We start from the raw sequence: 19,939 nt of genomic DNA, 5'->3' as shown, positions 1-19,939 counted from the left end.
CTAAGCAGGACACACATGACAACAGTAATGTCACTGGACAAATGTCACAGAATGATTTTGAAATCCACAGCAACACCAGGGTAGAGACCTTTGAGGCATCTGTAATTACAGCAAGACAGAGAGTACCATCAGGATGGAAGGCATGAGTACACAGTAAGCACATGTACAGGTAATCAACTGTGTGCCTATTTTAGTATGACTCCAAATCATGGGCATCTAGATAGGACCTATACAGCACAAAGTTCAGGGCCTTCCTAAAATCATTTTAACAAGCTGTCTTGAACACATCTCAGAACTGTACTCTTTAACCATTGACTACTGACTATGTATACCCCAAGCCCTAAGCAGCAGACCCACAGATGATATGAACAATCTATGGGTGGGATGTGCTGGCAATAGAAAAACACATTACATTCAGCTCAATACTGGTCAGTCCATAAGAGAAGTGAATGTTTGAATCATATGCTACAACACATGTTAGGGCAGAACCACAAATACTGTATGACTAAAATTCCTTCTGTCTGCTACAACAACTCACACATATGCACTAGACATCATAACACCAGTTCAGTTCTACAGTCAGCAGCTCATTCGTCCTCTGGCTCTTCATCACTTTACACTTGCAGGCACAGGTACTGCTGCCTCACCCTCATCGGCGAGCAATGGTATCCGATGCCTCAGGGCTAGATGGTAGACCATGCAGCACACAACAATGATTTGGCAAACCTTGAGAGGCAAGTAAAGGAGAGCACCTCCAGACAGGTCCAGTCACCTGAATCTTGCTTTCAGGTTGCCGAACGTGTGCTCTATTACATGCCTTTTCCTCCCGTGGGCCTCATTGAAACAGATTTCCCCTGGTGTGGCTGGGTATCTCACAGGTGTCAACAGCCAAGGAAGGTTTGGATAGCCTGAGTCACCTGTGAACACAATGGTAGAACAAAACCAATTGAGGAACTGCGATTGTGCAGATTGTGATGACAGGTCAAATAACAATTAAAAACATAACAATGCATGCTTATCAACCAGCCAGTCCCTATCTGTGTGTAGTCATGCCCTCATGGTTGGGACATTGCTGTTCTGCATAATATAGGTGTCATGCACTGATCCAGGAAACTTGGCAGTCACTTGGGATGTATACTGGCCTGCACGTTGATTGAGAGTTAGTTCTTCCTGTTCATTGACAGTGGGAGGAACCAGGGATACATGTGTGCCATCAATGGCCCCTACCACATGTGGAATCACTCCTATCTGATAAAAGTCACCCTTCACATTGGCTATATCAGCTCTTTGTGGAAACCTGATGTAGCTGTCCAGGTGTTGCAGGAAAGCACACAATACATCCCTCAAAAACTGACTGAACATGGACTGAAACATCCCTGCTGTTAAGGCGACTGTATGCTGGAATGAACCAATGCCAAAGAAGTGTAGCAATGACAATACTTGAATGATGGAAGGTATGCAATAGGGATTGTGATTTCCTGGCATTAGATCTGGTTCAAACTGTCTACATAGATTCATGATGGTCTGGCAATTCAGGCGGTAGGTCTGGATGACATGCCTGTCCTCCATGGTAGCCAGGTCTACCAGTGGATGGTACACTGGTGGTTGTCACATTTCTCTCATGGCAGTATATTTAATTTGAGAGGAGAAAATGTACAATAAGTCATGCAGTTGGCACACGACAGCAACATATTGTATACTTGCAGACACCTATAGATGTGTTGGGGATGAGGAGCAGTGCTGATATAACATTACAGACCATACAAATGCACATCATACACCGTCATTGCATCACATTGGTTGGAATGTCAGTTGGATAGGACATACGAGACATATGTATGTGAAAATATGGGGTGACTGTGCAGTCCTGCACTGATGGCACATATATAACTAAATGAACCTATGTCTATCAGACCTCAGAGTAGCTACACATACCTATCCACAAATATACAGGCTCAACACATAATTTCTTAATTGCTGTCCCATTATGTAGCACAATCACGAAGTCACTGCATTGGGTGACATAGATTTCTTGTCAATCAGGTGTCTGGCACACTTATTTAAGCACATGCATCGAGTACATGTGCCTAAAATGGCAGACGCATGACCTACAGTTCTGGACAGTCATGGCGGTAAGCAGTCGCAACCGCCATGTAACTTTTCATAGGTTAAAATTGCTGCCTGTGGCGGGTTAGGGCCAATGGCGATGACTGTCTGCGATGACAGTCCTGTACATGGCAGCCGTGACTGCCATTTTCTGCAGTCTTTCTCACTTGTATCCTGGCACTGTTGCTAGCAAGACCTCCACTCTGTGAGATGCTGTATACTGCCTCTGGGAGACATCACACCATGTCCTGCACATGATATGCCCCCTGCCTTCACACAGAAAGAGCTTAAAAATCTGGTGGAGGAGGTCCTACCCCTGTATGAACAGCTATATGGGGCACCAGAGAAATAGGTGAGTCCAATGCCTCAGTCAAGTGTGATTGGTGTAGTGTGTGACGGTGAGTTGTCCATGTGAACTGTTGTTGGTATAGATGCATGCATGTGACATACCGTACAGGCATGTGGGCAGGGAGGATGGGTACGTGTGCGCACTTGCTGTTACAGTTGTGTTGTGTCTACTACAGTTGATAAGATGCATGTGTACATGACCTTCTCCTTTTATCTGTGCCACCCATGCAAGTGAACGCCCATCAGAAGAAAGGGATCTGGTGTGCCTTTGCCAAGCAAATGTGGACCCTGGGGGTCCACAGCCGGCAGAGCATCCATTGTCGCAAGCAGTGGGAGGACCTTAGATGCTGGGCCCAAAAGACTGTGGAGGCCTAGCTGTTGATGTCCGCCCAACAAGGGAGGGGTGCCTGTTGGACCCTGACCCCCCTAATAACCCGCATTTTGGTGGTGGCCTACCCTCAGGTAGATGGGCATTTGAGGGCAGCACAGCAGCCATAAGGGGGTAATGCTGACTGTTACCTGACACTTGGCTCTGGTTAATTGCTGTTTGCTGTCTCACTGTACCTTCAGTGACGATGTAGTAGATGACAAATGTTTCTAGATTAGTGGTGAACAGTTGGTACCACCTTGCCATGAGATGTGGAGCAGCCATCATGGTTTGCTATGTGTCATTTTGGAATCATGTATCAAGACTTCATTCTGAATGCATGTGGAATTGCCCTAATGTCAATGGCACAAGTGTTGGACACCCTACCATTCCTAATCATGTGAGCTTGTGTTTTACCATACCCTTTTACCATATCCCAGACCATCCCTCTACATATGTGGCTCTAAGGTGTCTCACCACTCCCCTCTGTGCTGTTCACCTGTTGTAGCAACAGGTTGAGTCACTTGTTTATTACAGGTTCCAAACATTACTTTGTAATGGTTCAGGTCTGGACTCCATGTGAGGCTGCCATCTCATATACAACACAGATATGTCCTGTCTAGGCCAGTACATGTCTGTGTTTGTCATTGTAAGTCCATTTTGTGTTTATCTCCATTCAATGGGATATGTGAAGGTAGTAACGAATGGACATTCTTCTTTGGGGGTCTGCTTTGTGCATTGTTATACAATTGCTTTTCTATGTAATTGACATTTGGGCATTTCATCTCTGTCCTAATTGGTGAGTAATAAAGAAGGTTAGTGGTTTGCAAGAGCCAGCCTTATACAATATGTGATGTACTTGGTATGTGGGCAAATGCCCTACCAGTTCCTTTGTAATCTTGGTAATTTGCTGCCTACATTATGTCTGAATGGTTAATTGGGGGCACATCATGGAGTAGGAGAATCTATGTTACCCTTAGCATAGCTGACGTGTCCAGTCTGGTGAGGAATATGTATTGCATCACTTATGTGGTCATGAAGTAATGGTATGGTTGTACCACTATGTCAAAATCAGGTATGTGTTGTAATGGAAGGTGTTTTAATGCCCTGACAGTCGAGTAGGGGCATGTGTAAATCATGTGTACATATAATTTCCGAGTGACATTTGTGTAGTATTGACTTGGGTTCATGTAATCACATGTCAGGAATGTGTGAGTGATGTCAGTGTACTCATGTTGCCAAGTCCTGGAACAATGACTGCATGTCAGGTGAAATGGTAGGTGGCCTATGATGTCTATAGTGGCTGCTTGCAGTGTTGCTGTTGTGACACTGCACTCAGTGATTGCCTGTGAAGGTGTAATGGGCGCTATAGGCCATTGTAGCTGGTCATGCAATAATAAAGTGATGTGGTGTATCTGTGTTTAGTGTGTGCAGATAGTCCTCTCTGATAGTGTGAATGTCATGCCATGGCTTTTATCCAGACATGTTTTCTACACATCAGTTGTCACCTGTATTGAAGTGCCACTTGTTGTGGCTTGATCAGTTCAAGTACCCCTGTTGGCACATGTGTATGGGGGTCAGCCAGCAATGTCATATGCATGGCCTGTGCTGCGTGGGATGTGAATTGGGTAGCCTACACGTTAAAGGGGCATTACTTATTGAGATGGGCTGGTCAGGTGTAGTTTCAAGACATGCATGATGTGTTGGGATCACTCACCTGCTGTTCTAATAGGTGATAGGAATATTGAGAGATAAGATCTGGAATATGCATTATGTATCTACTTCTGCAAGGGCTTAAGCAGTATGCAGACATGGCTTCACAGGTGTACAGATGGATTAGTCAAGCCATGCTAACTTACTCAAAATGTGATGTGGGTGAGAGGGATGCGCAGAAGCAGTGGATAGTATTAACATGCTGTGACATGATGTAGGATATGTGTAATGCCAATGGAAATAGCATAGCCTAGACATGTTCACCTGCAGTATTGCATGTTTCCATGTGTGTATGCTAGGAATGTGATAACCCTTCCTCTCCTCTTCTTTCTCTCCTTCCCTTTCTCTCTATTTGGGTGCATCAGCATCGGCAGGTGAAGGAGACAGGGCATGAGCAAGTGAGAATACTGCTGCCACAGGACCGGGAGTGTTGCGACCAGTGACAGGAGGGACCCAATGGCCCATAGGGTGAGGGGAGTGTGATGGGGGAGACCGGAACATCATCATCATCTTTGGAATCCTCCTTCAGTGGACACTCCCTGGTGGTGGCGGACCTCTCTGGAACCACCCCAGCACCATCTTTGTCCGCCACCCCCCTTTACTATCACCACGTTCCCTGTAGCTCCCCACTCAGTAGTCCATGCTCGCTCACCGAAGCAGGTGGGCATCTCCTTTGCTGCAGGCACCTCGGCCCGTGCCCTAGTCTGCTCTGCTGCCCTCAGTGAGGAGGCTATTTAACTCCTAAGGTCGATCTCTGTAGGTCAGTCGACCATCATGAATGCCATCCAGGGACTTGTAACTCAAGTCTAACAGAGAGATGTGTTTCTGGAGTGCATTCAGGGTGCACTGGCTAGCAGACAGAGATTCTTCCAGGCTCTGGCCTCTGCACTGATAGCAGCCAGTCGCCCTTTGTCTTCCGTCCCCCCCTCTATCTTCCTCTTCCCAATCCCACACAACTCTCCCCCATCCCAGCCAGAGCTCCCAGACAGACAAGCATGCATACACCTCAACAGACAAGTATACCAAAGTCAAACACAAGCACCACAAGACCCACCACCGGCATGCACACAGAAAACACCCACCTGCAGACACACCAATACCTACTACCTGCACAGACTCCCTCACCCCTCACTTTCACATACACTAAATCTGACACAACAGCAGACACCACACGAACATTCACAGATCCAGCTACAACTCCAATCCTACACACAGTCAGCACAATAGCAGACCCACAGACATCCACCCCAGTCACCGCAGCCACCATAACCACCAGCACACCCACATGCAGCACATCCACCATACGTGCAGTCACCACCCCAACAGACACTCACGCATCAAGCATGGCATCTCCCAGCTCCTCCACCCCCCTCTTCCCAAGTCCAGCCCTACCACCTCCAAGTCCTCCCCTGCCCCCTTGCAAGTTCCATGCCCCTCCCTGCCAAGAGGTCAACCCCTCCTAAGTGTTCCCAACCCTCCCAGAAGCCACGTCTGAGGCCCCACCTCCCAAGCCAAAGCTTAAAGACCCCCCTCCCAAATCAAAACCCAAACCCTCTCCTCAACTCTTCCCCTAATCCCTGCGATGCCTGCCTGCACCCTTTATGCCCATACCCGTGGAGGTCATTTAGCAGGCAGGAGTCACGTTGGGCAGTCTGACATGTCAGCTGTGCATGTTGCACTTTTGAATTTGGGTCTGGCCTAAGGCCTTTTATAATTGTAAATAATGTTTATTAAAATATTTTTCACATTATTTATATACATACATCTGGCCCAACAAGTTGTTGGTTCCAACAATATCATCTCTGTCCTGCCTTTCATTCCTCATAGCTGTTATGGTCTTGCATGCTTCATATTGTGTGTGAGTGTGTTATGTGTGTGGTGGTTGTGCTACCTGTTGTGTCTGAGATGCTTCTGTGGGTGTGTGCTTTACATTTCTCCCACAGTGAGGGCTGGGTATGGTGTATTGGGCATGTATGTGTGTGGGACATACATTTAGGTTGCTTTGTGTGGATTGATTGTGTTGGCTGTTGTGATTTGGAGTGTGGTGTGCCCTTTTTTGGTTGTACTGTTTGTGTGTGTGGTGATTGATATGTTCGAACCAACGTGTGGTGGTGTTTGCGTGGTATGACTTATGCCTTGTTGTATGGCTCTTTGATTGTATGTCTTGGTACAATTGTGCTGTCACGTTGTGTTCTATATATGTATCATCAGGTGGGGTGTGAGTTGTAACTTATTGACGGTGAATTTGAGGTGCTGTGGTTGTTGTGTAGTTTGCTGGTGTTGTGTGTTGGTATGTTTGACAGTGCCGGTACTGAGTGTCTGCGGCTCAGTATGTGTTTTGGTAGTGTGTGTCTGCCATGGTGTGTGTCCAGAGTCTGTGTTTTTTTTTATATGGCTGTGAGAGAATGTGCATATCAGTGTAGGTGTATGGTATCTGTTGCCTTCACCACCTGGGCAGATGTGTCGGATTCGCAACCTTGCCACTATGCAACAAAGACAGGTGAGTGTGTGTACTCACGGTTGCCGTCGCTTTAGTTGTTGCTGGTTCCGGAGTCGTTGGGTGACCAAGAGCAGTAGGAAGATGTGTAGTTCAGGTTCCATGGTAGCTCCAGACGAGTGTGGCTTCCTGAAGGTGAGTGTCTCCATTTATACTGTTGGTTTCCGTCAGGGTTTCTGTGGTGGTGTGACCGCGATGGAAACCTTGGTGGTGTGCAACTTCGTAATATGTCCGGTGGTGACATGGTCAACTTTGGCCTGAAGGTGCCCCCCGCCGATTGTGGCGGTCTGACTGCAGTGGCAGTGCCAGCGGTGGATTGGCTGCATTCTGTTTTGAATACCTCCATGTTCATAATTTGGTGGTCTTCTCTGCCAGCGTGTTGGCGCTACGACCGCCACTGCCAACTTGGTGATTATGAAACTGCCAACACCCTAATGACCCCCAAAGTGTGTAAAGCATTCAGGTATCACAAAACCGTAATAAAATAAAACACAAGAAACAGTTTAAAAATCCGAAACCAATTGATAAACATAGGAAATATTTTTCTGTTTAATTTGACACCAAAATGAATAAAATTGAATTAGGGGAAAAGGAGATATGAATTTTTAAAGAATTAATGTTTTTTAGCATTTAGTGCCAGATGTATGAAAGCTTTTTGCATTGGCAAACAGTGCGAATGCCCGTTTGCGAATGCAAAAGGCCATTTCAGAATGTATCAAAGGCATTCTGAATGCAATTTTAAGGAATCGCTAAAATAACGATTCCTTAAAATTGCGGGCCTGTTTAGAAAGTCGCAAATTGCGACTCTCTAAATAAGAAATCGCAAATAAGGAATCCTTATTTGCAATTTCTAAAGCACATGTAATAAGCAATTCCTTAATGCGAATTGGGCATTAAGGAATCGCTTTTTACCACCAAGTTGAACTTGGTGGTAACCATTTGCAAATTTTAAAAATGCATTTAAAATGCATTTTTAAATTTACATGTAAAGCATACATGCCCTTTTGGAATGTGTGCACTTTACATGTTGTAAAAAAATATTTTGGGGTTCAGCAGAGGGGGCCTAAGGCCCCCAGCACGCTGGACTTTGCATTTCCAAAAATTGCGAATTCCAGCTAGGAATTCGCAATTTTGGAAATGCAAAAAATTCGCAAATATGGGCCTACAGGCCCATAGGTGCGAATGGGGACCGGTATCGCAATTTGCGATTCGGTAATAGCATTTGCGATTTTTAAGAAATCGCTATTACTGAATCGCAAATGTGATACATGTCATTTTGCGAATCAGAAATAGCGATTTCTTAAAAATCGCTATTTCCAATTCGCAAAAGGCCTTTTTCATACATCTGGCCCTTAGAAACTAAAAGCAACACTCGGACGATCTGGTCGCACCCACTAAGACCGACAGTGATGGAGCCCTGCTCGGCTACAGCAAGCGGGAGGCCACGGTCAAAGGTTTACCTTCTGACTTAGGGCCAGATGTATCAAGGTTTTTTGCATTCGCAAACGGTGTGAATGCCCGTTTGCGAATGCAAAAAGCCATTTCAGAATGTATGAAAGACATTTTGAACGCAATTTCAAGGAATCGTTAAAATAGCAATTCCTTAAAATTGCGACCCTGTTTAGAGAGTCAACATTTTACCTTTGGACTTAGTGACTTTTTTAAAGCTTTTTCTCTCCGACGTCAGATGACTCTCCACAGTAAGCCGATTTTGAATTGACGTCGTCGGATTGCCTTTCCAGGAGCCTCCAGTGAAATTCTGGAAGTCTGGGGCTCTGGAGCTTTTCAGCAGGATGAACCTGCAAGTCAGGCTGGGTCGCGATCGATGTAAGCCGGCTTGATTCTAGACTGCGGATCTGTCCTTCTATGGAGTTTTTTACCAAAAGTTCTCAAATCCTTTTCCAGAAGGTCTTTGAAGGTGCTTTAGGAGTTCACAGCTCACCCCAAGGTTCCAGAAGCTCTGAGTTGCTCCTTGAGGTTGCGGACTCCAACTCTTAGCAAGGACCTGGCTCAAACTCCAAAATGGCCACTGGACAGTGGTCCGCTGGTCAGTTTCTTCAGCATGTGATGCAGGAGACTCTGGTTACCTATATTTCTTCTGTAGCAAGCAGGGAGTCCCTTCTTGAACCAGATGAAGCCAGGCAAAGTCCTTTTAGTGGTGAAGCCCAAGTGTGCAGCTGGTGCAGTCCTTCAGAGTGCAATGTCCAAATGCAGGTCAGGGGTCCAGCAGTGCAGGCCTTCTTCTTCTAGTCTTGTTCCTGCTAGGGGGTCTGAGGTGTGGGTGCAGCTCTGCCATATTTATCCTTGACCCTGGGGTGACAAGCAGTGGTGGGGGGTGACTGTCCAATCACAGGCAGATTACTTACCCCTTGAATGACCACTTCCAGGGAAGTATGGCAAATTTATTCCAAGGTAGCAATATTCTTTAAAAATCCAACATGGCTGAAACTGAATTTTGGAGGTTAGGTCTGGCTGAGCCCACCCACTGGTGTGGCTAAAAATCCTAAACACATCCCTCTCCTGCCCTCTCCTAATGTAATCAAGAGGGCACCTAATTGTCTGGGGTTGCAGGAAAGCGGGCGGTCCTGAGCTGCTCCAAATGTCCTTCCCTCCTTTGAAGACAAGTTTGGCTGCTTTTCCCCCATCGTGTTTCACCATCTGCTGAGGCAGATTTCCTCCCCCAGGCACATCCTTTGTGTTCAACCCAGGTCACTTAAAGCCTCATCAAGGCAGTCTAGCCTGGCCTGGCTGCCAGCAGCTGCCCAATCATAGAAGGGCACTACAGAGCTGAAGTTGGCAACTTTGAGGTAGAGTTTTAAAACTCTTTACCTGAAGTAGTTATATTAAGACCAATAATGGCAAGTTGTGTGATTTATTGTAACAATTAATTTGATACCAGACTCAAAAGATCTGGCTCTTATGGGGACTTTGTTAATTAAAATTAAGTTTCACCATTTTAGCCTATGGAGGCCATTCACTACAGTGAGGGAAAATGATTTTGGCTATTTTACCTTACCAGTGCTTATAAAACAATTTTTATAAGGTCCCTGCTTATAGTTACATGGTACCCAATCCTAGGGGCACTTAGGGCACACCTTAGGGGTGTAAACATAAGGTGGTCTAAGACTTTTGAAGTACTTTTAATTCCAAAGTCGAATTTGCATATACCTTTAGTTTGAAAGCAGACAGCAAGACAGGCCTGCCTTTAAAATGACACTGGGCACCTTGGCAGTGCACCTATGGGTGCACTATCTTTGCTGGGGCCCATAAACCTACATGCCCTACCATATACTAGGGACTTATAGGTAGGTTGATACTGCCAATTATAATTATCTTAATTTGCATATCTACTTTACACAGAGCACTGGCCCTGGGACTGGCAAGCAGTACCCAGGGCACAACCAAGAGTCAGTAACCACCAGTATCTGCCCAAAATGTTTAGGGGTGACCAGGACAAAAAGGAGTACTTTCCTACATAAGTGAACAGAATCCATCATCAATTTGGAAACCATACTAACCTTTTCTGTCATCCAAATGTGAAGGTTTTTGAGAACTCAAGAGCTGTTGTAAGAAATCACTGTTTAGTTTTAAATATCCCAGTTTATTAACATGTTCCACTAGTAGTAATAGTTGTAGTATATTATGTGGGGTTAATCCATTTGAAGCTGTATTAACACAAGATAAGTTTGAATTTGTAAGATTTAGAAGGTAAGCTGCTGTAACTTTTAGAAGGAAACCTTTCTCAGTACCGGCTTGGCCTGACATATTTTAATATAGGCTGATATTCAGAACATATACATAAACCATGTTCATGTTGTTATCCATGATCAGCGTGTTTTAATTTCCTCATATAGTACATGTTGATGAATATTTATTTATGAAACATGCACGCAGAGTTTTCACCATCCTTACACATTTCTTCCATAGCAAGTTCAACCTCGCCCATAGCAGCTGTTCCTTCATTTACAATAGTTGGTACCCGAAGTGGGTCTGCAGGACATAGATTAGAAAGCTTATTTGTACTTGCAGTATCACATAATATTCCTAATTGGATTCTTTTCATCTACAACTTCTTGGACCAACATTTCTACATAGATCTTGTATTCATGTAGTCATAAAAAACTTGCTCATAAGATATAAATGTTCCAATCAATTCTTTCTCTTTTCACCACGGTTTAGAAAGCTGTAAAAGTGCCAAAAAATAAAACTCTGCAGTATTATCATATGTAGCTTTGCCATGATTATTTAGAGTAGGTTTCGAAAGATGTAGTAAGCAACCGTCTGTAACCTGCACGTAAAATTTGCCATTACGAACATTATCAACAACAATATTTTCTGTAGGGATAAAATTGAGCTACTTCATACAGTGACAGGTTTTCCAATAAAATGCTTCTGTTAGGATAGTAGCTGTCTATTAAGTTTTTTTTCAAAATGTCTTTGTTTTCAGGATCACAGTGAGCAACACATTTTTTTGAAATTGGGTTTCTAATTGGCAAAGGTATGCACTCTGTCCAAGTAGTGACCACAGTCCTATTCAGGGTAACAACACAACCTAAATTATCCTGTGCTCACCCTCTGGCATCTTGGCACAGAGCAGGCAGGCTTAACATAGAAGGCAATGTAAAGTATGTGTGCAATAAATCATACAGTAACACAGTGAAAACATCACAAAAATACTCCACACCAGTTTAGGAAAATAGATAATATTTATCTGAATACAATAAGACCAAAACAACAAGTACTCAATATGCACAAGCCAAGATATCACTTTTTAGAGTTTTAGGTAAGTCCTAATCCGTAGGAACCAATAGTTGTATCTTTTTTAGCACCAAGTAACCTTGGATGCATCAAAAATAATGACAAAGAGGGCCCAGTGGGGTGATGCACTGGAAAGTAAAGTGATGTGTTGATTTGTCAGGCATGGTGGAGGTGATGCATCGATTCTTTACTCGCAGGCAAGGTGATGCGTTGATTCCCGGGTATGCAGCCTTGGCTCCTTACTGTGGTACAGGGATATTTTGATGCCCAGGACAATGCATGGAAAATCTAAAATGTGCTGGCAGGATGAAGCAGATGCTGCATAGATCTGGTAGGGGATGCAACAATTTTTCAGCTGCTAGAGAGGTGCTTCGTCACTTTTTGCAGGTGTTGCTCCGATTTTCTGTTGTGGTGAATTTTCTCTCTCTGGGGAAGTCTTTGATAGCCCTGGGACTCCTTTAACAGGAGGCAAGCTCAGTACAACCCCCTGGAGATCACTTGTGGGGGAAGGCAACATCCTTCCAGCATAGTCAGGGAGCAGCAGGAAGCAGGGCAACAAGCAGGAGAGCAGTCCTTCCAGAAAAGAAGTCCAGACAAGTCCTTTGGGTTGCATGACAGTCCCTCTGGCAGAGTCCAGTAGTTGGTCTAGAAGTGACTGAGTTGAGGGGGCAACAAACCAAGTATATCTACCCACATGTCCCTTTGAAGTGGGGGAAACTACAAAGAGTGGTTTGAAGTCCACCACTTCCCCTTTCAACACAGTCCTTTCTGCCACCAGGAGATCTGTGGGGATTATTAGTCATTTGTATGAGGTCAGGCCACTAGCCTTTGAAGTGTAAGTGAGAGCACCTCCACCCTCCCTCCCCAGGAAGACCCATCAATTTGCATATGAATGCAGTTGTAGTTGTGTCTTGTGTTTATGGCTGTCTGGGTAAAATGCACAAGGGGTGCTGTCAAGTAGCACATACCAGATGTGGATTGGAGATAGGCTGTAAGGCACAGAGAGCAGTAAGTCCTAAGAAATGCCTACTTTCTAAAAGTGGCATTTCTAAAATAGTAATGTTAAATCTAACTTCACCCACAGGATTTCTTACCACCATTCCAAACGTGACAATGCCATTCCTTTCAGGTCAGAAAATACCACTTAAAAGTATATAAGGGAATTTCCAATGCTGGCATATAAGAGGAGCATGTGTCACAATAGTTAAAAACTAATTTGGGTATTTTTCACTTCCAGGAAATGTAAAACATAAAAGTACATGCCCTGCCGTTTACTTACATAGCACCCTGCCCTATAGGCTACCTTAGGGGTGTCATACATATAATAAAAGGGCAATTTAAGTCTTAGCAAGTAGTTTTAAATGCCAAGTCGCAGTGTCAGTGAAACTGCACGCACAGGCCTTGCAATTGCTGGCCTTAGGCATGGGTGGCACAATAAGTGCTGCAGGCCAACTCGTAGTGTTTAATTTACAGGCCCTGGTACATGTAGTTCACTTTACTAGGGACTTATAAGTAAATGAAATATGCCAATTGGGTGTGAGCCAATGTTACCATGTTTAGGGAAGAAAGCACAAGCACTGTGGCATTGGTCAGCAGTGGCAAAATGTGATCAGAAAAATTAAGTGAGGCAGGCAAACAGTTGGGGGAAGACCACCCTAAGGCTGTCAGGTCTAACAAAGTTCAATTTCATAAATTTTTTTAAACTCTTACGTTTTCTCCGTTTAATTATCATATGAAGTCACATACCCGGCAACAGCAGTTGAATTATCAGTAACAATTTCAACAAATATACATTTTGGCATTCCAAATATGCAGTACTAAGGAGTCATTAATATGCTTTGATAAGTGTCCTCTTTTTGAATTGTATGTGTTTCTTGTAGACTTTTCTTTAACAACAGTCCTAACAGAAGACATATAGGCCCTCATTACAACCCTGGCGGTAAATGCCGCCTACTGCCGTGCTGACGGCCGCCAACATACCGTGACCACAGTGGTATTCCGCTACGGGTATTATGACCCACACAGAGAAATCCACCACAATACAGACACCCACACGAGTCCGCCAGACCAAAGGTCAGTGATAAACTGGCGATAGCCAAACCCACACCGTTACGCCAACAGAAATACGCCCACAGTATCACGACCCATGAATCACTGGTCTTTCAATCACATTAAACCATTAGCGGTACATACCTCTGTGTTCCAAATACATACACATTTACAAAACACCACCACATTGGACAATTCAAACTACACACAACAGGCACACATACACACACCACGCCCACACACCCTGTGGTGCCACAGCTATTCGGATCACAGGTGCAGCAGACATCCATTACAAGGAAGATGGAGCTATGGCGGTGAATCATGGACAGGGTCAACGCCGTGGGACAGCACCCCAGAAAAGGGATGATATCAGGAAAAGGTGGAACGACCTACGGGGGAAGGTGCATCCCGTGGTTGCAAGACACTAGCTAGCTGTACAGAGGGCTTGCGGTGGACCCTCACCTCCTCCCCCACAACTAACAACATGGGAGGAGCAAGTCTTGGCAATAATGCATCATGAGGGCCTGACAGGAGTAGCAGGAGGACTGGACTCTGGTAAGTCAAATCTTTATTACTTCATCCCCCCTACCTGCATGCCATCACAAACTCCTACCCCTACCCTTACCCCCATCACTCCATCACCTCACATATACCCCACTATCACAACCCACCCATCACAATACGAAGCCCTGCATGCAACACCAATGCATGGACACCCAACACAGACCTGCATGGACACCCATCACCACAGCATGCCCAGTAGAGAGGCTCACCCAGCCCATAAAATCACCACTCACACAAGGCAAAGCTGACAGTGAAATCACAACCATACAGGGAAACACACCCATGCACAAGATGGCACAAGCAGACACAATTACACTGCATTTTCATCCCCACAGGACCCCTACTCAACGTCACCGGAGAGGAGGTGCCAGCTGCATCCAATCCTCCCCCGTAGAGGTCCACAGTGAGGACAGCAGCTCTGCACGTCTTGATCAGGATGACCAACCCTCAATTGAAGTGTACTCAGTATAGTGTGTGTAGTACAAAGAGTTACATGACTGCAACTCCCAGGTGGCAAAGTTTCACTAACTCAAAACACCAGTCCAGTGTTCATTTCTCCAAATACCCTTCTTAGGAAACTCACAAATGAAGTGGACTCACCTGTGGGGATGACATTTATCAAGTGTATGAAGTAGAGGGAATGACATGACCGCTAATGCCAAGAGGCTCTGTCTCACAAACCCCAAACACAAGCGCAGAGTCCTCATGCCCAAATACCCCTGTGTCTTGACTCTCACATGAAGTTTACTCATCTAGGAGGATAACATTTGTATGGTAGTGGGAAATGGGGGATGTTACTGGAATATAAAACCCAATAGGCCATGCATCTCCAACTAACCACAAAATAAATGTTCACTTGTCCAAATCCATCTGTTTCTGAACTCTCAAGTGAGGTTTACTCACCTGAGAGGATACCATTTCTCAAGTGTGAGTAGTATGGAGGGTGACCTGTCTGCAACTCCCAGGAGGCACTGTTTCAGTAACTGCAAACACCAGACCAGTGGTCACTTGTCCAAATACCCTTGCCTGATAACTCTCAAATGAAGTTTACTCATCTGGGAGAGACACAGATCATGTTCAGCTCTGAGATGTGTCTGACCACCTAGCTCCATCTTGACCTCTAACCCAAGATGAAACTATTGAGGACAGGAAGGACACTTTACCCAGTGTGCAAAACAATGATCACAAGTGCCTCAAGATACATAACCAGAATAGTATTGAGAGCAAACACATTCACAATCCACTGACCACGTGATGACTCTAGTCACATATACAACAAGTTCCTGGGTCTGCCTGCATCACAATCAACTAGGCCTCAAAATGACCAAAACATATCTTGGCTAGCCACTGTTTTCTCTGCACTTGTGACAAGATGACATTCTCAGGCCATCATCCCAACTGCTAATGAACTACACATTTCAGCTGCTGCTTGCCTTAGATGAAATTGGCACGCTTCAGAAATGTCAGGTCAATACAACCAATACTCTTAGTACTTGCCACAATAGGATTAACTGCAAATTAACTTTGTACAAGGTCTATGCTTAATGTAACAAACAAATTGTTGGAGGTAGATGTCACAATACGACCCCTAACATTGTATCTTTCACATCAACAAGTTAAGCTGCCACTGGGCACACAGAGGCCATAGAAGAGACTGCAACTACCCATCTGGATGACGCACTAAGTAAAGATGGACACTCCTGGATGTCGGACGTGGAGGATGGTTCTGGCCCAACTGGACAACCAGGTCAGACACCAACAGTGAGCCTTACTGTGGCCACTTCAACATCTGCCAGCTCAGTTGCCTCAACATCACAGGCAAGCATTTGCCCCCCACCCTGTGTACCAAGCTCAATGTCTACCAACTTGTGCCCCCGAATCCTGGATCCTGAGTTGCAGTGCAACACTTCGGACAATGATGGTCCAGGAACCAGTAGGAGTTGGCACCTTGTGGCAAGTGCACAGGTCCATGGGGGTACGGTGAGCGGAGGGATGCTGTGGGCCAGTGGTCAGCCACATCTTGAGGGTCTATCAGGAGTCCCAAGACGTGATGGGAAAGGTCTTGAATGAGCTCTGGGTAATCAAGCAGCTACAGAGGAACATGCATAGGGACATTCAAGAACAGATGGAGGCCAACAATACCAACATGGCCTTCCTAACAGGGGTGATGAGGGACATTAACACAGTCCTGAGCAGGACTTATCTAAAACAATCTTCCCCTTCATTTGGCTCATCAACACCAGGCACATCTACATCAGTGCCAGCTACTGGAAGGGAGGCCCTGTCAGTGGAAGAACCTGTCCCAGACACCCCTGCCTCTGTATCAGCAGATCCCCCCCCCCATGCATGCAGGGATGTACAGCAAGGAATCCAGGAGGTGCGGATGGCAAAACACCCACCACTGCCAACAGGGACCTCTATCTAAAGGAATTCCTTTGTGTACTACACATTCATTCTGTTGACTGAATCTGAACCACCTACCAGTTCCAATGTGAGGAGTACTCTAGACTTTGGTCTCGCAATGATGCGGCACTAACTCTAATGATTTCATTCACCATGACTGACACCGTCACTTTACTTTTTTCTTCTTTTCTGTCCAAATTAAATTTATTCCTTCAGCATTGTAATACATTCGCCCATCACATTGTCTGCTTAATTTCAACATTTTGATATGCAGAGATGTAAGGCCATGTGAACCATATGATGAAGACATAACTTACTTGTGCAAAGAGGGATATGCTACAGGTACACCGTGTCTTAAGAATTACAACCATTACACACAAACACATATGTACAAGTGTCTGGTCACACCAAGCGTTTCATTCCAGTGCACAGCACATAGGCTGTCCATATGTCTAGACCTTTGTAAAACAAGAATGTGTGACTTATACTGAGTCAAAGTATATATTCCGGGGTAGAGACCACAGAAGGGAGGGATTTGTCAGACGTTGTCCTGTAGAATAGGCAAACAATAAAGTGGATGATGTCAGCAGCTTGAGCCTTCTCAAACACCACACACCAAAATAATCCAACATTACAAAATCGAAGATAGAGACAGATGGCAGTACAACAGTCCCTGATCACAGGCCCATCAAACTCCAATGACCATGCATCTGATGGTATGACACAAACCTATGTCAGTGTTGTGGCACAGGCACTGTGGCCTGCAACGATGAAACATCTACAGCTACATACAGGTTGTTGGACTTTTTTGCTGATGCAGGGTCATCCCCAGTCTTTTTGCCTCCTGCCTCCTATTTTTTCTGACCTGTTGCTGTTGGCTTATGAACTCTGAGCACTTTACCACTGCTAACCAGTGCTAAAGTGCATATGCTCTCTGTGTAAATTGTATGTAATTGGTTTATCCAGGATTGGCATATTTGATTTACTAGTAAGTCCCTAGTAAAGTGCACTAGAGGTGCCAGGGCCTGTAGATCAAATTCTACTAGTGTGCCTGCAGCACTGGTTGTGCCTCCAACATAAGTAGCTCTGTAATCATGTCTCAGACCTGCCATTGCAGTGTCTGTGTGTGCAGTTTCAACTGTAAATTCGACTTGGCAAGTGTACCCACTTGCCAGGCCTAAACCTTCCCTTTTCTTACATGTAAGGCACCCCTAAGGTAGGCCGTAGGTAGCCCCAAGGGCAGGGTGCAGTGTATGTTTAAGGTAGGACATATAGTAATGTGTTTTATATGTCCTGACAGTGAAATATTGCTAAATTTGTTTTTAACTGTTGCAAGGCCTGTCCCTCGCATAGGTTAACATGGGGGCTACCTTTAAATCTGATTAAAGTGTAGATTCCCTTTGGGAGCGGATGGACATGTGGAGTTTGGGGTCTCTGAGCTCACAATTTAAAAATACATTTTTTAGTAAAGTTGATTTTAAGATTGTGCGTTTGAAAATGCCACTTTTAGAAAGTGAGCATTTTCTTGCTTATACTGTTTCTGTGACTCTGCCTGTTTGTGGATTCCCTGCCTGGGTCAGTTTGATAGTTGGGCGGGTTCCACCTCACACTAGACAGTGACACAAAAGGAGCTGGGGTGTAGTCTGCATTTCCTGATGAGCCATCTGTGCTAGGAGGGAGGGGGGGAGTGGTCACTTATACCTGAAAGGGCTGTGCCTGTCCTCACACAATGCCGTCTCTGGCCCCATGGTGAGTGTCTGGGGCCTGGCCTGGGAAGGGCAGGATTTCACATTCAAAAAAGGCTTTACTTTGAAGTAGGCCTACTTCAAAGGAGAAATTGGGTATAAGAAGGGCAACCAAAACCACAGACTTTAGAACCACTTCTGGAACCAATAGGAACATCTGCCTGGAGAAGAGCTGAATAGCTGAGGAAGAAGAGCTGCCCTGCCTGTGACTGTGCTTTGTGGAGCTATCCTGCAGTTGCTGCTTCTGCCAGAGTCAGAGGGCAAAGACTGGACTTTGTGTGCCTTCGATCTTGAGAAGAAATCTCCAAGGGATTGATCTAGAGCTTGCCTCCTGTTGTTTGAAGTCTCAGGGACAGCAAAGACTTCTCTCTGCCAGCACCTGGAATCTCTGGAGAGACTCCTACTCTGCCCTGTGGTGCCCATCCAGTTCCTGGGACCCTGAAAGGAGAAGCTGGCAGCCTTAAGACAGAAAATACACGCACAGAGTGCCGTGCGGGGTAAAGATTGATGCAACTCTGATCTGCGGCTGAAAAAACGACATGGCGCCGGCTCCTCAGCTGAGAAAATGATGCTCGCAGGAAACGCGACCAAAGAATGGAAGCACGGAGCAGGAGAAACGACGCGCAGCTTCGCTGACAGAGGCTGTGAGATCACAACCTGCGCTGCGAGGATTTCGGATCATCGTGCGGCTGGATTTCTGACTCACCTACCGCCGTGCAGAGTTATTTTTGATGCACAACTGCACATGCGGGGTTATTTTTGATGCACACCAGGTACATTTTCACGCTAGCAGCGCTAGTGTGTGTTTAAAACTACTTAAAGACTCTTTTTGATTTTTTATTGATAACTTGACTTGTGTATTGTGGATTTTTGTCGTTTTGGTCTTGTTTTGTTTAGATAAATATTTCCTATTTTTCTAAACCTGTGTTGTGTCATTTCGTAGTGTTTTCATTAAGTTACTGTGTGTGTTGGTGCAAATACTTTACACCTAGCACTCTGAAGTTAAGCCTACTGCTCTGCCAAGCTAACAAGGGGGTAAGCAGGGGTTAGCTGAGGGTGATTCTCTTTTACCCTGACTAGAGTGAGGGTCCTTGCTTGAACAGGGGGTAACCTGACTGTCAACCAAAGACCCCATTTCTAACACAGGTCATAAAAGAATAGTGTTTAACCAATGTGAAGGGTGAATGACTTGGTCACAAATTTATAACTACATATTTCATACCAACATGATGACAACCATGATGCAATCAGCCCACCACAGCACACAAAACAAGTCCAATATGCACTTCTGACCTTCCACCCATACACTGTGCAAGCTGCTGTGGCACAGGTCTCATACACCACCAAATCTGTGACATACATTACCTGTAACAATCCATGCCCACTTCA

This window comes from Pleurodeles waltl, chromosome 2_2 (assembly GCF_031143425.1).
Source record: "Pleurodeles waltl isolate 20211129_DDA chromosome 2_2, aPleWal1.hap1.20221129, whole genome shotgun sequence".
NCBI classification, from domain to species: Eukaryota; Metazoa; Chordata; class Amphibia; order Caudata; family Salamandridae; genus Pleurodeles; species Pleurodeles waltl.
Note: the sequence above shows the minus strand (reverse complement) of the source record.